Genomic DNA, 27,586 nt, shown 5'->3' on the forward strand with positions numbered 1-27,586 from the left:
TCTTGTACTAAATTTGGAATATTCATATTGCTAGGATTACTATCAACTACTATTTTATTTTAGATTGGAGTTCTCTTGTAATTTGGTCCATTTATACATCCTAACAGCGTACAATCAGAACAATGTCATTCAAGTCGAATTTAAACCTACACATAAAATTTCTCCTTGCATTCAACACCCACATAAACTATATCGACAATCATCTCACTCCGCATTTTTCGCATTGCGGATTTTTATTTGATATTATCAAGAACTTCATGCTCAAATTTCATACACACTATCAAGTGATAAAATCGAATTGAAACAACCAGCAACATCCAAAAACAAATAAAAATTTTAACGAGAGAGTTTTTAAGGGTCACATTTGCGGTGACATCTTTCTCCTCGCTATATTGTCTTTTGTTCATTTTTCAAACCTTCAAACATACTACATATTGTACATTTGTATATACATATATACCACACAATATAAAGTGCACAGCCTGAAATATGATATGGCATACTTCGAACAGAACAATCTCGATGTTCGTCTGGCCATAAAACAAATGGTGCAGAAATGAACCGATTCGTATCGAGCACGTGTGTCACCTTTACAATTGCATCACGATAGCTATTGATAATTTTATTTTCACACGTCGTCTAGACAAAAAATATGACCCCATACGACGAGACTTTCATTCTCTACACGCCGTATAGATGTGGTCTGTCTAGATTAAGTTCAGTGATAAAACGTTTGAACGATCCGCGGGAGGTCCGAAGTGCGAATAATTTTATAACCAGAACAAAGGTGTGGCTTTCTAGGGTGCAAAAAAATAAAACAAGTATGTAAGTTGACCTAAGGCACTGCCAATTGCAAAAGAATTTAATACTAAGCGTAGTCTTTCGCCAAAAACAAATTTTATTACAATTTTAACCACCCAAATCGAAGTATCAAAATAATTTCATCGTTAAATGAACACGTTGCACGTTTGAATCATTCCAATCGTAAAATCCGTCCATTCAATATATGAAATAAATCATTAGCCATTTAAGTACTTTGAACATTTCCTTTGAAAATATAACCTTGACTTAACGAAAATAGCGCTTTTGATTTAATTCAAATTAAAAAACGTATCAATATTTGCAGTCCAAATGATTGATCGCGACTGAAGTTATTAAAAGCGATAAATTAAATATGAATTAATACAAACATATTGCACTATACGTACGCAGATAAATTTTAATTAAAGAGCCAATTCCACAAGATAAATATTTAACCATTTTATATACCACGCTTGAGCGGCGTATAATATAATACATACAAATAAATTCAATTGAATAATATTAAATTTAATAGTCAATGCGTGCACATTATTGCAAGAGACTTCTCGCATAATTATGCGAACGCTAAATCAATTTTAATTAAAAATGATCAATTTTTCAATGCTGTTGTGACATTTAATGCCATTACATTATCATGCAATTTATTAAATGTTATTATAATGTAATCGCCATTGAATTGAATTTAATCGATTAATCAATCTTACCTTTCTTTGTTTCACGTGCGAACTTTTGTACGCGTCCACTTGCAGACGAGTCGATTTCTGTAAAAATAAAAATAGGATTTAATACAAGAAGAGCCAATTAGAGCGACATTTAAAATGAGAATATGTACCTTTCAACTTAAATTTATTATACATGCAAACGCAACATTAGATATGTAGTTGCACACAATGCGCCATTTATCATACAACTTTGCTGACACAAGTGTGTACGTGACAAACGAAAGAAGCTTTCGCAAATTGTCAATGCTATTTAATGAACAAGTTATGTATCCTCGATATTAATATGTCTACATAAAGAAAACAGTTCTAGTATTCGTCAAGTTATGGAAAAATCCACGAAAAACTATTCTGAATTCGAAAAATTTTCTAACAATCCATTCATGCATGACATATTCGAAGAAAATCAGATTTATTATTTGTAACTCAATTTGAAGCATATTTTTAGTCAAAACACATAGGAATGTCTTTATTTCCGTCACCAAACACCGAAAGATACTATTATATTGAAATACGAAGCTGAAAATCTGAACCATTTTCATTTATTTTGGAAGTTTTGACGCATCATGATTTATTCGCATTAACTGAAACTAGATCAATGACGAAGATACTGTAACCTTATGTTTATTTCTAATGCATAATTCAATTTAAAAAACGTATACATATATACATAAGTATTGTGCCATAATACAACACCGTCAGACCTGCCACGTATCCTTATTATCTTAATAATATAACCTTAATCGTAAAAGTGTACATAATGGTCTTTATCTCTACGATTTCCTTTGTACGAACGTTGAACGAATGTATGCGGATAATAAACAAATCTTGCTTATCATTTTCAGTGATGTAATATCCTGACGTTAAAAAGACACAGTGCCGAAACTGTCGATAGTGCATATAAATAAAAATATTTTTGCCGGGAAATTACCCAGTTCGGTTTGGTTTCTACAAACATTTTGCATTATGAAATCGGGGTCGTTGTTTAACAATTAATTTCAACAACACTCCACGCCGTTGTGTTAATATTAGTTTAACGTATGTGTGTTTACGTTTTATATGCGTATCGCTCTCATCCGCGTTGTTAACTAACTAACTGGTTAAAGTGTGTACCCACTGTTATTACTGTTCGCGTGTGCGTATTAATATGTAAAGCGATCAAATAAATTTTCAATTATTCAATTTCGTGTGTTTTAAAATTTATTTACTGAACAATTTAAATCGAAACAACTGTGAACAATGAATGCATTTTATTTAGGTTAGATTAAAATTTAATGTTGCATTTAATTAGTTGATGTTTTGCACTTGGCCTATAGAGTGCATGAACGTACTGCAATATAAATTTATTTATTTATTTATTTATTTTAATATACAAGTATACCACAGAGTCTTTACAGGTCACCCCAATATGACACTGTGGCCAGACAATACATAAAAGATCAAATACATAAGAAAAAATAAAACAACAATAATAGAAAAACAAATAAAATAAAACATTTAAAAAATTGTACATAAAAATTAAAAATTGAAAAATTGAGAATTAATAAATTGAAAAATCAAAAATGAAAATAATACACAAAAAAAAACATATATATAAATAGTTTAAATTGAATTAAAAGTAAAAAACAGTAAAAATACGGATAGATTATCCGGTGAAATATTGAAAATATCAATGTGATTGCTGACCAAATTCAAGCAGCGTAAGACTCGAGCGATTGGTGAAAAAGCAAGAACATTAGTTCTTGCTTTAATAGTTTGGAACAATGGACGCAATCGATAATCAATGAGGCGAGATGGAACCCAAAATTTCATTTCTTCCAATATAGTTGGGTTGTAAATATCACCTCTTAATAATTTGAAGAAATGACACACAAGATGCATATCCCGCCGATGAGATAGGGAACTATAGCCAACAGAACCTTGTACAAAAGCACTAGGAAACAGTTGAGGGTAGTATCCAAACTCCCTCATATATAGATAGCGGAGGAACTTCCTTTGAACTCTTTCAATTTTTAGAGAGTGAGTTAATTCACTGGGACTCCATATAATGGCATCAGATTCCAAAATGCTTCGGACCAATGCATTATAAAGAAGACGCAAAACTCTTAAATTATTGAAATTGTGAGCATTACGTAAAGCGAAATATTTTATTGCTCGCTGTTTTGTACATAAACATAAGGTATTACGTTTATGATTTTTCATCTCATAACGATTGTCATTAAACGATCAATATAAGCATACCTGTATGTATTGGATCATAAAATTGAGCTTTAAAAGTTATTTACAAATTTCTCAGTTTATGCGTTAGCTAATATACTTTTGATTGACCCTAAACATACATATATAGCTTTATTATATAAATGAATATCTTAATTGATTTAATTATGTATTTAAAATATTTAAAACTCATCAAAAACATATATTTAATTTCAATTAAATTATTTTTCCAATATTTTTCAAAGCCAGTCAGCAGGGATTGCAATTTACTGTTGAATTCCATTTACTGGTAAATGGTAAACAATTTTCCCACTACCGTTAAACCAATAAAAGTCAACAATTTTCCCCATTAACGGTATACTGTTACTTCATAATAATTCCATTCATAATAATTAATTCGTAACATTCTAAAGTCCATTCGTAATAATTAATTTTAATAATCTATTTTTTATCTACGTATTAGCCAATCATATTTATTTATTTAATGTTTGGATCATACGTGAAATAACCGTCTGATCGCATTGGTTATGATTTGGTTGGTCTGTATTGATACTTTTAGCAAACTTACGAATGCATCTTTTTGGACATTTAATACTGAAAATAAACAAATTCCAAACTACCTCATCCACAATACGCCATTTGCATCGATTTTTAATGCAATAATATGTCTGTATCCAATAATATGCACTTAATTCGCGTTAAAACAATTAACGGTTATTACCGATAACCAAATTTTGTCGATTTACCGGTAAATCGGTATACCAGTATTACAGTCCATAGTGGTCAAGCATTATAAATTCAAAAAATACAGCTCTGAAAAATGATCCGTAATTATAACAATGGGTCAAGTCATTTGGTTGAAACAAAAAGTATTCAAAATATTTGTATATAGGTATTATACAGAAAAAAATCTAACAAGTATCTTTCATCGTTTTTTACGACCTTCTTCCGCCAATCGAGCAATTTTTCTAATATCGATCAGAAATGAAAATACCTTGAAGCCTTTTTTCAAATAAAAGGTCATCACGATATCACACCTTTCTTAAAAACTACATCGAAAATATAAAACAATAAATAATGCTAAATTAGATATTGGTTATTTAATAATAATTCCATAATTTATACGTATATAGAAAGCTTTTTAAAATTTAAAGTACACTTACATATATGTATATGTATGTAAAATACATTTATAGATATATGAAAATGAATGTGGTTTCTGAAGCAACTGTTAATAATTCTGAAATTTTTAATGGTTAACTAAAAGTATTCCGCAATCAAATGTGAAAATTTTTGTATGAAGCTATACAGAAAAAGTATTCAGCATTTCAAAAGTTATCTAATTAGGACTATTTTGATCGAAATAACTTTCTACAGCACCGACTACGAATACATATGTATGTATATATAAAAAAGTAATTTACACGACCGGACCAATTACTGCATCTTAATTGGGAGCTGAGCTGAAATTGTGAACGTGAGACGCAATGCTTTCAATTTAAACCATTAATTGAACACAATGCAGTTTTGAAATGAACTAAACGAGCGCGAAGCCTATTGGAGAACCTTTATTTGTTCAACATTGTTATTATGTACGTTGAAAAGTATTTTCAAATATTCACCAAACCGCAAACCCATAAAGCGCGCCCATAAATAAGCGTTAAAAAAATAACAGCAGCCGTAGCTTGTCAGGTAAAACACACTCTTCTACGACACCATAATTCACCTGTAACACAGTTTAACTACGGCCGCTACATATTAAGCAACAATTTCCCGATTAGATCAGGATGATTTATCGAGAAGACCGCGAGCGCTTACAGATTGCCGTTTTATCCGATAGAACCACCTGCCAGGCCGGACCATTCTGAATAAATCCACCTGCAATTGTTATCTCGAACGGACCGAGCTTTGCGAGACCTTATCTCGGCCCGGGGATCAGGACGGGCCTGTTTTGCTATACGACAAGTGCATGTGCAATCTGCAACTGCAGCAAACGAGCAAGCGAACGTGTACTCGCAGAACCGATCGCTTATCGCCAGTCGTACGTAATAGAAGAAAAGCTCTCTTTTGCACGAAAGCTCGAAAAATTCACCTACATAGCTTCCCGTACAAGCAATTAAACGGTAATAATTAAGCGCGGTAGGTAAATTCAACAGATGCGGAATTGAAGCTGTTTCCATGTTTAGCTTTGGTGTGCTGCAAAAACATGGCAAACGTGCTCAATTAACGCTTCGACAATTGAATATTAGCTAGAATTTTTTTTTGGATTTTTTAAAATTAAATTTTACTTTCTAAAATACGATTTCTATAGTGCTAATTTTAGAAATTGACTTGTCTACAATTATTTATTTTATATAAAGGATGTACTTACATACATTATACCTGCTAATTGAAGGTTCGTTTAAACCAGTACAGCTTAAGATTTGCACGTAAACAGTAGTACGGAAATATAATGGACACGTTCCGTAATGTATGTACTAGTGACGTGCCCTTTACAGCAGCAACTGACGCGGTGTATTTATATTATACAGCAGTACATGTCACTGAAACGTATCAACCAGAACCGGTTTTTTTGGCCACTGTAGAAATATTCACGCATTACGTTTCGTCATAGTGGCGAATGCAACCGTATTAACGTCATATTAAATTAAAAATCGATGCCAATAGCGTATTGTGGATAAGATTGTCTGGTATTTGTTTATTTTCAGTATAAACTGTGACAATTTCAAATTGATAAATTCACTGGCAACACAGACTAACCAAATTGTAATAAATGCGATCAGACGGTTGTTTCACTTTAAATAAATAAACGTAATCATTTTTATGGTTTAAATAAAATTTATTTATTGTAATAAATTTACTTTAACGCATTTACAATAAATTATGACATTATTCACCTGAAATTTATTTTTAATTATTAAAGATTCAATCTAGGTCAGCGGTTTCCAAACTGGGAGGCGCGCCTCCCTGGGGAGGCGCGGACTACTGCCAGGGGAGGCGCCAAAACTTTTATAAAAAAATAATTTTCATACCATAATATCTACAAATAAATAAAACTTCATATCGTAGCTTAACAGTAAAAATTCAATACATGAATATTTATTTTTATTTTTCTTTCATTTTTATATCTATATTTAATTCCTATAAAAAAATATCCGGAGAGGAAGATTTTAAAAATCGCGCCTTTGCAAACGCTCTTTTTCGGTAATGCACAAAACGACCTTTAGTTGCATGAAACAATAACCTCAAATTTATAAGTCACTCGTGGCTGAAGCGTATTGTCGGGATGTGATATTGTTTTTATCGTGATTTCTTTCTGAAAATAATAGTTAGTATATTTTTATAATTACATTTAATTATTATTTGTTTAAATTATATCAATAAAATATTTTTTAGCCGAATGGATAAATTTTTGAGTGATTACAAGAGAAAAGTCGACAATAATGAAGATACTGATGCTTATATAAGTGGGAATAAAAGCAAAAAAGAACAAGGAGATAAAGATTTGAAGAAAAGACGATACAGTTCATCGAAATAATAGTTAATATATTTTTATAATTACAATTCATTATTATTTATTTTAAATTATATCAATAAAATATTTTTTAGCCGAATGGATACATTTTTGAGTGGTTACAAGAGAAAAGTCGACAATAATGAAGATACTGATGCTTATACAAGTGGAAATAAAATCAAAAAAGGACAAGGAGATAAAGCTTAAAGTGTTATTATAGATGGTTTGGAAAAACCAATGTGTTTGTTGTGTTCGAAAGTTTTGGCTTCAGATAGTATGAGACCAGTCAAATTAAAACGGCACCTAGAAACTACATTCTGAGTACGTTGAAAAGCCCATAGAATTTTTTCAAAGAAAATTGGATGAGATAAATATTCAGAAGCAAACGTTCAAAAAAATACTTTCAGTTACACCAAACGCATTATTGGCTTCGTACCATGTCTCTTACCGAATCGCAAAATGTAAGAAAGCACATATAATAGGAGAAACCCTACTTTTACCAGCAGCTGTTGATATGGTTCGAATAATGTTCGGCGAATCGTATGCAAAACAGTTGAGACAAATTCCACTAGCTGATAATACAGTCGGAAGGAGAATCAATGATATATCTGAAGATATTTGCGATCAATTAGTTTCTCGGCTTTGTACTTCAAAATTCGCAATACAAGTAGATGAGGCAACTGATATAGCTAAAGATGCCCATTTAATTGCATATGTTCGATATGTCGCGGATAATAATATATTAGAAGATATATTATTTTGCAAACCCATTCTTGGGAAGACCACATCCATTGAAATTTTTAATATAATAGACAGTTTTTTTGAAGAAAACGACATAAAGTGGAATAATTGCGTTGGATTGTGTACCGACGGAGCTCACTCAATGTCCGGACACAAAGCAGGTCTTCAAGCATTGGTCAAAAAGAAAGCACCACATGCTATCTGGACGCACTACATGCTTCACAGAGCAGCTCCAGTGTCAAAAAATATGAGCGACGAACTGAACAGCATTTTTCCAAAAGTTATAAAAATTATAGACTACATTAAGAACAGTCCTTTGAGAGCATGGCTGTTCGCAAAGCTGTGCGCTGATATGGAAGCTAATTATACCTCACTTTTGTATTATTGTGAAGTTCGCTGGCTATCTCGTGCAAAAATGATTCAAAAATGACTCAAAGAAGAAATAGCAACCTTTCTCGAAGAAAACCAACATGAAGAGGCACATTTGTGGATGAACGACAATTTTATTGTTAAACTTGCCTATTTGGTTGAAATTTTTGGAAAATTGAGCGGTTTAAATAAATCAATGCAGGGATCACAAATACATCCATTTGTTCAAAAAGACAAAGTAAAAGCTTTCATTAAAAAGTTGAAGTTATGGAAATCAAATTTACAAAAGAATGAGTTGGATATGTTTTCACTTTCCAAAGATTTCTGGGCCACAGCCAATATTGAAGCAAGTAAAAATCTTTTCCTGACCACTTGGATGGTATAGTGCTGCATTTTTCCAATTATTTCAAAGACCTTGATTTCTCAAAGTTTTTATGGATACAGAATCCATTTAATTACAATGAAGAAGACGAATTCGAGCTGACAACCATCGAAAATGAAAAATTGATAGAATTATCATGCGATAGTTCACTAAAACAAAAGTTTCAAAATGAAACCATAATCAAATTTTGGATGAATCTTATTTTTTTTTTTTTTTTTTTTTTTTTTATTTCTTATCTTAGTGGAGAGTATGAATCTTTGTATTGCAAAGCAATGCAAGTGCTTCTACCGTTTGTAACATCTTATTTATGCGAAACGGGCTTTTCGGCACTAGCTGCAATGAAAACCAAATATTGAGCCAGGTTAATAGTCGAAAAGGAGTTACGAGTGTCACTCTCCATATTGCCCCCAAGATTTGATAAACTTTGTGCCAACAAACAACAACATCCGTCGAACTAAATTTTGATGTGTTAGATGTAGTTTATTATAAAAATAAATATACGTGTTTGTATAAATTTATGTTATAGCAAAACCTTTTTAATCTTCTGTCTATTGTAGGGTTAAGTATTTTTTTTTAAATAAAGGTTTATTATTTAAAACGTATCTCTATTATTATATCTATTAAAAAATAAAAGGTGGGGAGGCGCGGCAAAAAAAATTTTTGAGGGAGGCGTAGTAGCATAAAGTTTGGAAACCGCTGATCTAGGTTAACGTTTTTGGGAAAAGTAACCGCATAAAGCCACTTTTTTTCATTTATAAGTCGTCATCATCATCTACAGCCGCTCACCATCCACTGCTGGATGAAGGCCTCTCCAACACGCTTACACTCGTCTCTGTTTTGCGCAACTCATATCCATCGCACCCCACACATTTTCCTAATTCCATCTACCCATCTTCCCTGCAGTCTACCTTTTACCCTTCTGCGTTCCCTCGGGTACCAGTCTAGCACTTATTTTGTCCACCTTTCGTCCATTCTTCTAGCCACGTGGCCCGCCCATTGAAGTAAATACCGGTAGTAGGAAAAGTAATTTACCGTTTACCCGTTTAATGCAATTTGACGTTAAATTGCAACCCCTACTTGTACAATTGCTAAGTTGGTTACAAAATCGCATCAAGAAATTCAAATGCGATCGCCATTAATCCAAGCAAAGAAAACGTAGCAACCTAGTAACCTTTGCCAAACGACAACCTCACTAAAAATGATCCACTAATCCAAAAATCTCACCTACTACGACCGTTTAAACGGTTCCTACACCCCGACCTAAATTGAGAGCTTTCGCACAAACTACAACCGACAAGCGTGACGTAGTCGCAAACTGAATTATCTGATAAGCGCACTTAACCGCCGCTATCATTATTCAAGATTATCTAACAACGGATAGGCATATACATATGTACATATATATGTATACACACACACATAAATTCGTAGATAGGTAAATGGGTAGGTGTAAAGCTCTCTACACTAATCTCGTTAAACTAAACCGAACAACGAACGCGCACGTGACGAGCGCGTGTATTCAGCGGATCGGCCGGTTAATTGTTTCAGACGATGCACTAATCGCGATGGATGCGATACATTATATGTCAATTAACCTGTCCTTCCTTGCTCCCCCCCCCCTTTCATCTCTCCCTCCTCGGATAGCCGGACTTATTTAATTACAGACGAGCCGCAAGATTGAACCGGACGACGTCCGACCAATTCGGAAGTAACAAAGGATGAGCAACCCCGTCTTTGTTACCTACATATTATATACATGTGTAGGTATGGAAAGCTCCAAACTTTCCATCGATGGAAATTTCATCGTAGAAAATTCGGATCTCTGTAGTTTGGCCTAATGGTAATTAGCACTTGTCAAATCAAATTTTCTTTGTCCATTATAGAAACTGACATAAAATTTCATATTCATTTACATATATCAATTGCAATTAGTGCTTCCAATCCCGGAAGGTTACTTCAGCACCGGGATTGCGGTGCTGGGGATTTCCGATCCCGGGATCCCGGTGCTAGCACCGGGATTAAATGTATAAGAAAAAAAAGTTCAATTGCATGTTTTCATATTTCAAAAACGTTCAATTGCATTTTGCAAACTCTCCTGATGTTTCACGCCAAAAATACTCCCATATTGGCGTTCTTATTTTGAGAGTTTGGCTACATTCTTTAACTTTTCGGTTCCAATCCATAGATTTCTAAGATTAAATACAACACAATAAATAAATTAAAAAAACATTCCGTCTGATTCCGTCGTGATAGATTGTTCCGTCTAGTAATTATTCATCGAAACAATCCACGTAAATTAAAAAAAATCGGATGTGACCAACCCACGACTTTATCTATGTATTTGAAGAATATACGAAGGATAAAAAACAAAATTCGATAATCAAACATATGTACATACATATATACATACATACACGTTCACACATACCGGCTATGAGCATTTTTTTGACATATGAGCTATGAGATTTGTGTAATAAAAATGCTGCATTGTTTGTAACTGGCCAGAAAGGCGCATTAGGTAAGGTCTTCCTGGTATAAAATAAATAAATAAATACTACAAAATAAAACTCTCACATATTTACATGCATTTGTTGGCCATTAAAACTTGCCTTACTGTGTTAAAACGAACCGCTAGCCACTGTGCAAAATCTGCGAGGGTATTTATTGTAATTAACCATAAAAATCATTTGATCGTGTATTTTACGTTGAATAATATAAAATAAGAAATAAAAAAAAATAACCGCTTAAGTCGGGCCGTCATTCCAAGGCAGATATCATTCTCTCAATGGCCGTTGAGCACAACGTACTAAATTCCGCCCTCTTTCTCGCATCTGTGAGGTACGTGTACATGGGGCTTTCCACAATTATAATTATTTCTGTTGATATTGATCAATGATTTTATTTCGTAATGACATAATTCTAATCATAGAGGTTTTGATGAAGAATACATAAAATATGAAGATCGTGCATTCAGTATATTTGGAGAAATAAAATGAAATAAGTTCTGGTCACTCGCTATCCATCGCAGTGCAGCGAGGGTTAATACTGTCTTAAATGAACGTTGAATATGTCATTTATTCACACATTTAAGTCGTAACTGCCCAAACGGCCTTCATTAATCAAATTTTCACAACCAATTTTATATATGTTAACTGATTTGTACACTTTTGTTGACTTATAAATAGTGGAGGACTTAATTTATTCTATAGTCAACAGCTTTTTTCTTCGTCTTCTCAATTACATACACATATGTACATATATAACTGGGCAAAATCAGTCTTGTAAGAAGAGCAAACTACCAAAAATACAAACTATAACTACTTGAGGGAAAATACAGCCATAATTTACTACATAGAATATAACTTACATATATATGTACATGTTTCAAAAGACATTGTAAGAAACGTCACTGAGGTAAGCAATACAAGATTGTTGTTGAATAGATATATAATACATCATAATAAAAATGTTGAAGCATATGTATAAGCTTTTAGGATTTGTTTTTTGAAATTAAATTAAATAAAATGGTTAAATCTATATATAGATGGAAGGAAAAGATAAGAATCTCAATTTACACATGGAACAGAACAGTATTTAATAACCAAAAAAATATACATTTATATGTAAAACTAAATATATATATATATATATATATATATATATATATGTATATAAAAGTCTGAGAGCCATCTCAAGCTATGACCCAAACCATTGTCCTAGACTTTAGAAAGCTTGGTGGTTTCGGAATATTTCACGTGGTTCGCCGGGATCACGTGAAGCACATTCAGAATTCACGAGCTAATTACAGGTGTATGGCAAAACGGTCCAGATAGGATGTCTCCTAGAACGCGACACAACGACGTCATACATAATTCTTTTTTATGTTTGCCGCGTGACCTGTTACATAATTCTTTATGCCTTCGGGAGCTCGACGACACATCAAATCGAGTTTGTTGATTAAAATTCATTAATTTGGTGGTCGCTTTGACGATGAAAACTGACGCGTTCAAGCCACTATGTATGTAGTTCGGTTAGTGTGAGTGATATTACTATGGATCTAGGGCAGAGCTATGCGTCATTGGTCACCTTGCCCTTTGAATGTTAACCTAGGATATGTGATAAATTGTTTAAATATTGCTTTATATTATTTATTGTGTTTGAACAAGGTTAAAAGTTATGTGAGAGGTAAAAGGTGTCAAAGATTATATTTATTGATACAGACGTCATTAGTTCATAGAATCGGAACTCGTTTAGACCATTAAAATGAAATCACTCCTTCTTATTATCGACATAATACAATGGAATAATAATGACGTGTCTCTTTGACTATAATGTAATATAATAATGTTCAGCAAAACGGGAAATGTGAAATATGTGTATATACAATTATAATATTAAAACTAAAAGTTTATATTCAACGTTATATTAAATCTTAAATTATATAAAATCACTCCCACGTCAAAAATATATTATTTTAAGTAGGATAAATTAATATTATGAAAATTTTTCTAATTATATTTTACGCAATGCTAATTTTCATCAATTTTTGGTAGATCAAATCTTAAAGTAAACACCGATTATTTGATATGTATCTACATATACATATAATCATTATGCAACTATAATACAAATACATATAATCATTATGAAACTATAATACATATACATATGTATATTATATATTGTATTTTGAAGTTGAAAATTTATACTATAAATTCCACGCATGTGCTTTTTATTGCGAAATATTCATAAATTTGACGTAAGTTGTTGAAAGTTTTTTTAAATATTACATATATATTAAGATGAAAAACTCATGCAAAATTCTTGTACAGATTACAAATATACATAGATAAATATAATTAATATAAAAGTCAAATGATACTCTTGTCGGATAAATTTTGACTTATTATTTATATTTTACGCGCATTAGAGTGGTCTTCATTCACCATCCACTCCGAGATTAACACGCTTCCATTCAACTGTATTTTGAGCAACTCTCATTCATTTCATTCCACCCATTTTTTTCTTATTTCATCCACCCATCTTGCACTTTTTCTTTCTTGCACTATTTTACTTTCTCTCTGGTACCATTGAAGTACTTCGTTCGTCCATTCTTCTAGTTATGCAAACTGCTGTTTTCCATTTCAATATCTTCACTACCCGTGTCACGCTTCTAACCCACTAGTAGATAAATATGACTAACAACTAACCAGGAGATTCTATAATAAAATCATCTCGTGATTACAACAAAATATCTATACTATTCAGATATAAACACAAATGACTTGAAAAACACAATATATGTACATTAAATGGTCGACTTAAAAGTCTCACGTTCATAATGGTATGTATATAAAATGTATTATGACACATTTATAAGAGTTTTTGAGATATTTTCTCAATATGCTGCTACGTTACTTCATATGTACATCTAGTCAGTTATAGTGTACAAAAAAAAAATCTGTTCATCCACAAACTATTAGGCATAAGATGAAGCATTCTTAATCGCTTGTCCCATCCTCCATATATTATATTAATATAATTATGCTTTCTCTAGTTTACAATATATTTACAAATTCACAGAAACGATAATAATAGCAACGTTCTAATGTGCTTTTGATTTCCTTTTTAAATACTTGACGTTTTGACATCTAAAAGGTGTGGAAGCTCGAAGTTTTGACAGTTGGTGAGTCTATTTGAAGATAACTTTTGACTGTTAGCACCTAAACTAAAGCCAATACTAGTTCGTGTATGAACGAACTAGTATTTTCATGAACAAACTTATGTAAGTGAAGACTTGGACTGTAACATACAAACTAACACTGAAATCAGATAATACTATAAATACAAACTTGAAAAATTATGTGTAAAATAGAACGTGATCACTGGATCAGTAGCAAGTATGTATGTAGATGTAACGTGAACTTAATTCATGGGAAATAAAAGCATTTAAAATCACTTTTTACCTACGTAGTTAGGTGCATATTTATTTATTTATATTTGATTTATTATTATAATAAATACATTATATAAATGGATAGATAATAATAACAATAAAATAATTACCAATATGACCTGACAGGTTGCCCCATTGCGTCACACCAGTCTTACAAAAAAAAAAAAAAAAAGAATAATAAAAAAAATCATTCATCTCATTCAAATAGACTCGTGTTGAATCTCATGAACCTGACCAGTTCATCAACATGACAATCAAACAGGTCCGAATGTTTATCTGTCACATTCAGGAAACGGATAGCCTTCACAAGAGATGAGTTATTGAAATCAAACGTTTTCGCAGCAATACATAAGTTGGAAAAGTAAACGATGACGCAAAGCTCTACCGCATTCAGGCGCCCAAAATCTAAGTCCATACTTTTGAAAATTTTGGCAAAGAGCCAAAATTTTTCTTGAATAATGATCGTAAGTAAGAAGAGGTTAGTAAAAAATAAGAAAAAATATTTAATCTTTCATTCAAACGTGACAGTACATATGTATATGTATATGTACATATATCAGATATAATCCCATTTCATACAAAATATTGTATTTCAAATATTCATCTGAGATGTAAACAAATTAAATTGAATCAAATTGCAAATTATTCCGCCGCAGCGCCACCCAGACTTTCCCAATTTTCTTCAATTGTTTATCAACATTTGAACTTATTTCGGCCGAAACAATTTCCGCAGGAACACAAAGAGAGCACAATCGTCTCGAGAGCGGCGTTATGAAATTATTACGTTGTATGGGATCGAGAGACGATTTTCCCAGACGCGATGTTGGAATGCTTGCGCGATGCCTGTTGCTGATAAGTTGCTTAATTAGATTTTACAACAATCGGGTCGGTGGGCGAAAACGTGAGCACAGACAGTGTCACATGGCGTAACACACCCCCAACCGACTTCAATTCCAATTAGCGACATTTCATACTTTCTTGTGAAAATTGCGATCTGAAACAGGGACCGCAAACGAGAACGCAATTAAGGCGCGAACGCAAATTCACATTTTACAACAATTATTCAACAACACATACATACACACACAAACGAACACATCCAGGAAGAAAACGTACCAACTTCCAGATATAATATTTCATCACTTCTCCAGCTACTACGTGGTAATACGTCATGCCCGTTGTTGCTGGAGCAGTTGGGACTTTATGTCCCTAATAACTATGTGCGTGGTTGACAACATCATTTGATGGCTGTACCTCCTGCTCGCACAGTTCTTTTTCGAATGGCTCCTATTCCAAGTGCTATTCGACTTCTTAATGAAATCGTTGCTGCCGTGACTGAATGTGATATTTTCCACCTTAGTGAGTGTAAATTGTCGGATATTACTCTAACCCATTATATCTGGTAGTCTGCGCTCATCATTGTTTTCATGATTGATTGTGATTTATGAGTGGAATTTTGATTTACTCTCTTCCGTTTGGGCCTTACAGGGATGTTTTGTATTTGCAGTTGGTTCTTATTTATTACAACTGGCTGTAGGTGCAAGACATTCCTTATATTTTATATTTTTACGTTATCTGTTATTATTAAATGCCATTGTTTTTTATGTTAATGTATGGATGTATTTATGTTTATGTATAAATGTATTTATGTTTATGTTTAAATGTATTTTTCATGTATAATTGATTAGTATATTATTTTCGTTATGTATTAATTTATGTTTAATTGTTAATTTTTTTTTTTTTTGTGTTATATATTTTTTGACCATTGTGGCGCACTAGGAATTCCTGTAATGCCACAATGGTCTGAACTTTAAAATAAATAAATTAATCACAGGATTTTAATCTTTCATGTATCTCAAAACCACATATTACTAATTCTTGATTCTGAAATCTCATTTTGCACCCAAAAAGATACGTACGATATTGCGTCATCCGCATGAATTCGTGTTAGAAATATACAGGCATCTCCATTTAACGGTAAAATGGCAGTGAAATTCCAAATCGATGTTGATTTCACTAAAGGAGCTATTTTATGATATAATCTTCTTGAATTTAGAAGTGGTTCCGAGCCTTTATGGTGATACGACGCACTAAAACATTTCTAGTTTTCATGCTATGTACATATGTATGTAAATACATTAGGTCGGAACGATAAACGCGAATTTTAGATGTTCAACAATGGACTCTTCAAGAACAAAACTTTCGTCGTATCAAGGAAATGTTAAATAGAAAAATTCATTGATTTTAAACAATATCATGTGCTTTCAACAAATCGATTTATCTCGACAAAAATTTCAAAAAACTATCTATTTTTTCATATATCTCTTTTTCGAGTAAAGCTTTGACTCTTTTTACTTTTAAAAATATATATTCACTTATTAAAGTTTATTTGGGTCGATTATAGTAAGTTTTGACTGATTAACGAGAATTCAAAGCACGAAACTTCCCATACAAAGCGCGCCTCGCCCGCAATTGGTGTTTATATAGAAGCGTTATTTTCAGAAAATAATCATTTTCTTAATGTGCCCGCAATTAGTTCGAAAATAAAAGTCATTGAAAGCTTCCTTGACTAAATACCTTTAATTTAAATACAAAAAAATTACGAATTTTATGAAATACATATATGGAGGCCAAAATGACCTTTTTCCACGCAGTGTCATTATTGCGTAAAAATAGCTTATATTGCTATTTTACATAAATAAATGATTTTTTGAAACGAAAAAAGAGTGATTTTCCAACTGCATAGAATTTTACACAGGTATTATGTTAATATATATATTGTAAGGAATGCAATAAAAATAGGTTACTCATAATTTGATATAATCAAAATTTTAATTGCAATACGTATGTATGACAAACTATTCACTGAAAAATTAAACACTTTGAAATCAGTTCAAAATTAACCCAAAGACGCGTGCAATTCGTGCAATTATTATACATATATGTATATTATTTAATTCAAAAAGCTAGAAGTAAATTTAAAATGAATTACTACATAAAATTCAATAAAATTTTTCACTTGCGATTCGATGAAAAGATTTTTTACGCCGCTCAAACAAACTAATTTTAATTTGAACAGATCCCTTTAAGTTTTCCAATTTGTTGAAAATCACAGAATTACAGGATATAAAACGAAAAGTTCGACCGTAAAAATTGTGGGTGCTCATAAATCCAACGTGAGCAAACCTCGCTTTGATTCGACAAAACGCCTTGACATTTTATTTCAACCATGAAAAAACACAATTGAAGAAAGCTATGACGTTTCGCGATTTATATCTATGTCACTTTACCTTCGGAAAATTTACGCTTATCACGATTATTTATGCGCACAAACTGAAGCATATATCAAGAGCATTTTCAGTGGGCTTGAAGTTTGAATCGTTGCCAATATTTCATTATTTATCGGGATGTGCAAATGTATTCAATGTTAAAGTGTGGGTATTACGAAACGGTAAATCCTACAAAGGGGAACCTTCAAAAATCGACATTTTTTTTCCTATTAAGATCAGCACAAACATTTGTACAATCACATCAAACTTGTATGGGAACATTGTGTTACATAAAAGCCCATCTGAATTGTGCCATAACGTCTGAAATACAACATTCATCCATGAAGCAACACAGCAAACAATAAATTAAACGCCTTTCGGTCATCCATTGTCACTACGTACACAGTTTGTGATAATTGCGAACTAGCCTTTACACATTTCCCACGATGTAATAATTAAAACAATGCTTCGTTCGCAACCGTTGGATTACACTTTAATCTTTCTCACTCGGAGTTGCTCTTTAGTTGTTATTTATTCTGCGGGCTTTGAGTCGAGATAAAATCGTGGCGAGTTCTTCTCAATAAAGCCCAGCAAAAAGTTAACTATGACAGCGAAACTTTCCTGGCATATAATAATTTATATTATATAATACTAAAAATTGTACAAAGCCCACCCTTTCCACCATTGTTCGCCAACAAAGGTCTCTGAAAACTATGACACGTACAAAACAATACCATTATATGACATAATCAACTCTCTGAGAAATTTTTCAAGTCTCGCACATCGATAAGTGGAAAATTGTACGTTATGAACTAGCCACAAAAAATGTATGATGATTACGCTAGTATACATAATTGCGGTGATTCGCTCGAATTATCATCATCGATCAGTGTAATTAAAGCTTACATACTTTCTTTTCGTTTCCTGTTTGGAATTTAATCTAACAGGAAGGTGTGTGTATATGTAGTCATTGCGCAATACCATATACAAGAACGCATAACCCAGACAAATGACTTATCGATACGTGAGTTCAAACATTTTCCCATTATTTCAAACATTTTTATTACAATATATCGTAACAGTAATAAAAAATAAAGCAAAAACTTCCTACTTGTGTCATCGCGTTCGATTTTTCATGCAAATTAATACGCGTCCATTATTCATATTTTTTTATGAACGAACAAACGGCCTACGACTGTCTTCAATAGTATCCGATTATTATTCATATGGCAATGAACGTGTAACATTAATCTTATTTGAGAAAATTTAAATATAAACATGAATTGTATACTTGTTTATAAATAAACTTTCTAGCTGTCCATATAAATTTAGCATAACATTGATTAAACTTAGATGGATTACTGACAATTTACTATATATTATGAGATAATAAAAAAAATACATATGTACGTCTTATAAAACCTCATTGAGAAGTTTCAGTCAAGTTGGATGGGATATATTCTACGAAGTGAAAGAAGGGTTCTACAGAAAATTTTATCAACTTTCAATGTTATATTCGAAACTTTGATTTAACAAAATTTTACTTTAGGTTATATAAGTTTAATACAAATATTGTATTTTATCAAATTAATGAAGTTCAATTTCAGAATACTATCTATCAACAATAAATCATTATAGTCATAATTTCCGCATAAACTTATGTAGATTTTCCAATTCCTAAGATGATTTATAAGCGTCGAAAAACTTTCACCGTAAAGTCAAATACAATTTTACCTTTTTATACTGAAAATAATGACAGCTTCAAGTTCCGATGACAGGTATGAATTAGCAGTTGCACGAAATGGGCCGAGAACTTTTACTATAAACTTACTTTCCTACATAAGTATATACCAAGAGAGAGAGAGAGAGAGAGAGAGAAAGCCCCATAATGATAAGCGAGAATCCACCATATAATTCATCATCAGATAAAGCCAAAATAAAAGCTGAAACGTCGAAAACGACAATTCCGAATAATATACGACCATAGTTCGTAACAATCGACACATTTGACATTTTATGAAAGCCTCTCAACGTGCGACAATACAAAGTATCGTCGTGTACTCACCAGACAGACACTGAAATGTCATAATACGTCTTTTGACAGTTCGACATCAATGGAAACTAGTTAGGCCCATTCACGAAACACGATGTTTGCACGAAAATTATCAGCCAAACCAACCGCCTCGTACAAAGCCAACCGCCATGGGGTATGGTATGGGGGTGTAGTTGGGGCTTTATTCGTTTCGGGCCTCCTTCAGGAAGCGTGTTATGTTCAAACGATAAAGTTTTAACGATTCAATATAATTCAACCTTACACCCCTATCCCACCCCGTTCCTCTCACCCACGCAGTCGGAGGCTTAGCTCCTTATACCGCAACGCATATAGCAAACTGCATAGGTATGGATCAGGCATATTGAACTCGTTTCGCCAAAGGACCACATAAACTACTCTATAATTTATCACACCAATTAAGTAATACTTCTACAAATAGAAAAGGCTCATATTATGTACATATCATGCAAAAAGGTCTGACAATAACTTTCATTAAAATATGTAATAACTTTTTGATTTTTTAAACTTGTTACTATCTATTGTTTTTTCCCCGATGGGTAGCTAATTTTTCTTCGTCTTATTGATAGTTGCGAGATTTGTGTGCGAGTGTGATAATAAGAGGTGCCAAATCTGTGTATACTAATATAACTTTGCTAATATCTGACTTTTCTAAATCTTCATCTAAATAATGTAAAGCTTACTATTCGATATTCGAATAATTTGAAGTGTAAATATTTAATAATCAGTCTTATTCATAATTTCACGTACATCGGTTTACATACTTTCAGCAATAGGCTCAAAACAAACACTAAAATTCATTGACTGTGTGACTTGAAGAAGGAAAATAAATTTTGTATGACTCGCAACTTTCATAGAAGAAACAAGATAAAAAAGCAAACCGCCATTACATCGAACTAGACCAGTTTTATTTAAAAATCTTTTCGGCCTGTTGTATGAAGACAATCGATAGTATGTACATTCAAAAGCCGAAGGTTTATGAAGTCTGCAAGATCATTTTTGCTTTTTATTAGCTTCAATCTATCGGTTCAGTGATATTTATGGCCGTCAAAAAATTATGATCTGATTTTGAACCACTTCCACTCTTCAGGTCGCTTTGATATCTTACCGATATACGGAAGGTAACTAGCATTGAAGTACGTATGTAAGTTAATATCTCCGACATGAAGCTAGAGAAGTTTTTATTATTAACCAACTCATTAGAAATTACATCGAAATCTTATGTCAGATTTTGACTAAAAAAAGTTATAATATTTTTTTAATAACAATTAATATCCAATAGATCGCGGTCCGCATATTTATTATGCCTGGTGTAGATCTCTTATACGTAGATACGTATAATACGTGCGATATGGCTGAGCTACGTTCTCACTGCATCGGGCCTGATTACTATGTCGATAAAGCACAAGTGAGCATTAAGTATAATTCCGTGAAATATGTTTTCAGTTCGAACGGACTTTAATCTGGCTTTGCGACGGATATATTGTTGGGAAACCCCTCGCACATACACACATTCGCACTAAATTTTATAGTACCGTTGGCAATTTTGTTACATTGTTGGAAATTCCGTTGAACGTTCGCCCTATTATGTACTATGGAGTGGTAGATCTCAACCTTTCGAACTTTAAAGTAGCGTGCTTGATAATGGACCTTTTCACTTTTAAACAACGGAAAAAAAAACCTGTCTCTCATAGAGGAGCGTCTATAGAGAAGCACTTTTCCGAGTGTCCATAAAGGATATCCTCCTGGCGAAAATAATCATTCAACATCAATATATATTGAAAATTTTTATATTAAAAAAATATTCATGACGAATAATCTTGAATTGTGCAATTATATCCTACAGTAGTAATATATATTTTTACAAGGCTCTTTTTAGTTTTACTTCGCCTATTGTTTCGATTCTATGTATATCTTAAAATCTTCCTATCGCATTAATAATTTGTCATTTTGCAAACTTTGGCCCCTGATAGAGATTTCATCTATTTCCATGTAATATTTCGTCTTTCTGGATTAATTTTGGGCTTAGTGCATCTGAACTGCAATATTTTATGAAACTTTTATCATACCAGATTTTATAAGCCATTTTAAGATCGTGCCACTTTGTTTTTGCAATCCCACATGTCGAAAATTAGAACTGCCAAACTTCGTTGTTGAAATAGTGAAAAAAAAAATAGAAAATACATCCACATATTTTGTAATTAAACATGCGAAGTATGTACAAAAACAAGCCCAGATATTAGCTATAGTCATATATTTCGTTTGACAGTTGGCGATGCATAACCCCAAATTTGTGGCTATACCACTTTCGACTTAATTAGATATGTTACTTAAAGCTTTGGGTTGCCTTTATATATTTTCATCCTTGAGCGACCCAAGGCTCTAAGTCATATGTTTAATTACATCAATTTAAGCCGGGAAAATAATTTTGATAAAAATCTTAATCATACCAAATGATAAGCGTTGAAAATCTCTGCCTAAGGGTGTGAAATAAATTTAACCGTGATTTAAAGAATGTCCACCATCAAAAGACAGGGTACGTAATGGTCGAATGGAAACGATCAAAGAGACGTTTTATTCGTCATTTGTATAATTGTGCTAATAGGTTGAGGGGCGGAGGGTGGGGGAGAGGGGGCTATAAGGGCAGATGCTATCAAGGGTTTCGAAGGAATAACATGTGAAATTACAAATATACCGAAACGCCGTTGGCGAAGAGATGCTGGCAATTAGGATAATTACCACGATGTGATATCTACTAGTCAGACTCTTGAACGTTGTCGTTTTCCCCCTCTCACTTTGTTAGCTTACGTACGTATACAGACGATGCGAATGTTACATTCTTATTTTATTTTTATTTTTGATTGGAAACAATATTTATTTACAACAGCAAACCTTATCACCATCAAAAATGACTTAATAAATAAATAAATATCTATTTTTATAAAAAAGAGAAAAACTTACAAGGAAAAAAATGTACTCTCTTATATATCTATATATGTATGTATATAAAAAAAACAATGTTTGTCTGGTTGTCTGTCACGTATTCGTTCCTATACCGTTCAACAGATTACGATGAAACTTACAGGAGTGATTGTGTGTATGCCCGCGATGGTTTCTGTAAAAAAAATCACCCAAAAACGGGAACGGAAACTGGATAAAAACGGGAATGCGTGGCATTGCAACGCAATAATTTCAAATGTGTTCGCGTCGCCACCTGGGTTTTTTAACATAAAATAAACAAACAATTGAATAATTTCAAATGTGTTCGCCGCCTGCGTTTTCCGACAAATAATCATAGCTCGGTCGTTAAGCTTCTGCTTAGCATCAAGAAGGTGCCGGGTTCAATCCCTGAATGAAAATGAATTTTTCAGAGTATGCTGTTAGTCAGACCTGGATTTGTGACTCCAAGTTGATTGTTTCCTATCAGAGTTTGCCAATTTTCTCTGATTTCATTGTTGAAACGGTTCCCGGAAAAAAAAATGGCTAAAAATCCTTCCTACCTACTATGTCACCACTATATGAAGTTTGATTGATGTACAATAAAATGTATGTACAATTCATAGATGTCTCGTTAATTTGCGAGTGTTTCAGTGTCTCGCAATTCAACGACTTGTAATAAAAATGCTGCATTTGTATTTGTAATTGGCCAGTAAGGCGCATTGGGATTTACCTGTAAGGTCTTCCTGGTATATATGTAAATAAATAAATAAATAAAAAAATAAAAAATATAATTATTAAGTATTAATATGAAACAAAAACATTTATGTACTTATCGAGAAACGAGAACGGGAATTACATGCGTTATTGTGCGATGCGGTGCAAACGATCGACAAGCGCCAGTCAGACTGAACCACAGATTAACGACACGTGTACCTTATGCGTGCGCACTGCTCGCACTTACACTAAGCGAAATCTACCCGAAGTCCCGACATACCTACCCTGTATACGTTCTGTGCTTCTGATACTTTAGTTCCGAATTTTGCCTTATTAAACTGGCCAAAAAGATCCAAATCAATTTTAATAATTACCATTTTAATAATTGCATCTGTGCACATCGAAAGGTTACTCGTCATCTGATGTGCAATCTATCATTCGTGAAGTCGAGAATTGCGTTTAAAGCAGCCATCCAGTTAATCTGTGGTTCAGTCTGTCTGGCGCTTGTCGATCGTTTGCACCAAACCCGTTATTGTGGCATTGCAACGCGTGCCGGGTTCAGCTAGTGTATTATACAAATGTACATACATACATACACACAGAAAGTTGAGCTGAAATATAATGTACATAAATGTCAATGAAGACAGGACGTGAAAAATTAAAAATTAATTAAAAAAGTTAAGGCAAAAAAATATATATGGAAAACACCGCTTAAAAAAACTTCAATTGAAGATAAAAATTTAATAACAGAAAAACGTGAAGTTCAAAGTAAAGATAAAAATTAGGACGAATCCTTAATTATATACATTTAATTAAGAGGGTTCAAACGTTTTTTGAAATACATACACCGTAAAAAAAAAATTATACAAGAGTGTCGGAGGCTATTTTAAGTAGACCCCTGTATACGATATGGCGGCTTTGCCAGCATCAGTCGTCGTAACACAGGTAGTAGCGTGGCACACACCGCAACGCCGGAATCTTTGCTACATTTTCATAAGGTGAATGGGAATCCCCGGATGAAAGGCGGTCGCTTACACCGGGGGAAAACTCATCGCCATCAAAGAATCTTTTACGCCAACATTTTGTCGGTTAGTAATTACTTTACTGCGGTGCCAGAACCTCCCCGTCCCCATCCTGCCTCGCCCGCCACGCCCCACCGAAATCCCCCATCTTTCGACACCGTTGCGGTTCTGAGGCTTTTCCTCATAAATATTTCCCAACGCTGAAATTATTCTTTCGCAGACATTACGTAGACTTAACGGTGCTTCTCGATTCTATAATATCGGCACGGTGCATTTCGAGGAAACGCTTAAAAACGTTACCATGGAGAACATCCCTTAAGACTTATTTAATGAATTTTTCTGGGAAAATTTCAACACAATATAAATATGTCCTCCATTAAGATTTAATTATTTTAACGTTATAAAACACGTGTATATAGAGCAGTGCTACTCAAACTTTTTCAGTTGGCGGACCAACATATATTTTTTCAGTAATTCTCACGGACCAGCATCAAATTTTTAAATAAAAAAGTTATATATGACATTCATATAACAAATAAAAATAATATTAAATATAAGTAGTACAATTTATTTTGTTGAATTCAAAGAAGTACAATATCTATATATCATATATGTACTTAGAAAAAGATGAAAAATTAAAATGAAACATGAGACATGAGCTTTTTTTCATCAGATAACTTATCCAGTCGTGGTTTTATCGAAGACAATTAATTCCACACGTAATGGATCATGAATATTTACACTATTACGATATTTTGTCTTTATTAAGCTAATGGTTGAGAAACCAGTCTCGTAAAAGTAAAAGAGTTTCAGTGCATATTCTTAAATATCTGGGAAGAATTTCAATTTGATCTAAAAAGACGCAAGTGAATTTGTGGTTTCTAAACACTTTTTTAATTCTTCATTTGTAGTCAGATCAATTAGTTTATCTTCCAAATTAATTAATATATACGTTATAATAAGCTATTGTTTTAATTTTTTATTTATTTCTTTGTGCACGGACCGGCTACAGCCGGTACACGGGCCAGTACTGGGCCGCGGACCATAGTTTGAGCAGCACTAATATAGAGAGCTGGCGAGAGGAGGGAGACTAATTCCCGAGAACCATCATACTTGAAAGGCTTGATTCTTGTGCAAATCAGGACAAGAATAAATAAAAAAAGAGGACACCTAAAGGGGAGGTACCACTTCGGGTCAACTTAAAAAATTACATTGTATCGATAAGAATTTCAGTAACCGATACTAAGTTTCAGTTCGATAGGACTAACGGTGTTCAAAAAATCCCCAAAATACACACACACACACACACACACACACACACACACACACACACACACACACACACACACACACACACACAGACATACAGCAACACATGTACACAGACACTTAGACCATAGACACACATTTTTTCTAGATCATAAAAACGTGATCAGTGATCGATTCCGAGTTCCAATCAGTCAAAATCTCGAGTATTAATTTTCGCATGATCACAAAACTTCATCTATTGTTACTACGTACATAGATAAAGTAAAAATACAATAAATAACCCGTTAGTGAAGTAAAAATATATATACGTATAAGAAATAATGAGAGCCTATAATGCAAATTTTATAAGATATAGTGTGAAAAAATAAAGCTAAATGCTTTTAAACAGCTAAAATCTGACAAAACGAGTGAGGGGCGAAAAGTCAAAAATATAAGACTACAGGTGCTAGTGGCGAAGGGTTGGCTGTCACCTTTCCCCAAAAGGGGTCCAATTTTTATTATATTATTAATATCTGAGATTATCTCTCGCATTGTTGAATAAATCAAATAACAGAGAGAAAAAAACTTTATAACAATAATAGAGCAGTTTGGCTTGACTTAACCTGCAGTCAATTTGCAGTATTGCGTCAAATTGATGGAAAACTTAATACAATTGAGTAACAACCACAATCAACAAAACCATTGTAAATTCCAATGATGATATCAAAGCAAATATACAAGAAAATTGTGAAATAAATGAATCTTCGTAGAATAGCAACTCTGATATTTCAATTTCCGCATTAAGTGTCAAGCAAAAACTTACCTACATAGTTTTAAGTTTAAACAATCATAGACAAATCCTTAGCACATTTTACACGTATTATAAATACGACTGTGGTAATATCTTCTTATCTGCTTCCAAATCTCACATAATTACGGGCACATGACACAGTGGTCGTATTTAATCGCGTTCATTGTACGCTTTTTGTCGAAATAACCCAGACCCATATTTTAACGCACGACTTAATTGAACATTTTAAACACTAGAAATATTATATTATATTTTATATTTTTTTGTTATTAAACTTAAAATATTTCATAATTTGCAATTGTATGTAAATGTGCGACCCGAATCTAGTAAACTCACGTAGCTATACTTCATTTAATAAATCTATGTATGTATTTTTGTATTTGGTGATGTTGAGAGCCGCACTTATTTTATTTTATTTTTACATTGATATATACCGGGAAGGCCTAACAGGTAGACCCCAATGTGCCTTCCTAGACAACAAATTGCAAACATTGCAGCATTTTTATTATATAAATCGCTGTATTTCGAGAAGCTGAAGAACACGAAATTAAAAATTAATTTAACTTATTTATTTATTCAAATAGCAAAACTGCTAATACATACAATACAAAATAACAAAATAACAACAAAAAATTATAAATCATCTTCCACAAAGGTATCCATTAACACCCTTCAAGAAAGCAGCAATGTTATTAGAACTTCTAATGCCTTCAGGAAGGGCATTATACATTTGAACACCTCTGTGAAAAACACCTCCTGCAGTTTTAGCTTTCTTAACTCTACCTATAATT

The 27,586-nt window shown here is 32.9% G+C and overlaps 1 protein-coding gene across 1 annotated transcript in view; it reads right to left on the bottom strand.

Moving 5' to 3' along the window:
* The window catches only part of LOC143915205 (uncharacterized), a 203,263-nt gene that overhangs the window by 116,706 nt on the left and 58,971 nt on the right, over positions 1-27,586 (bottom strand). Inside the window, exon 4 of the mRNA XM_077435704.1 lies at positions 1,527-1,583. The gene's annotated coding sequence lies outside the window, so the exon portion shown is untranslated. The remainder of the gene's footprint in view (positions 1-1,526; positions 1,584-27,586) is intronic.

This window comes from Arctopsyche grandis, chromosome 8 (assembly GCF_051622035.1).
Source record: "Arctopsyche grandis isolate Sample6627 chromosome 8, ASM5162203v2, whole genome shotgun sequence".
Lineage (NCBI taxonomy): Eukaryota > Metazoa > Arthropoda > Insecta > Trichoptera > Hydropsychidae > Arctopsyche > Arctopsyche grandis.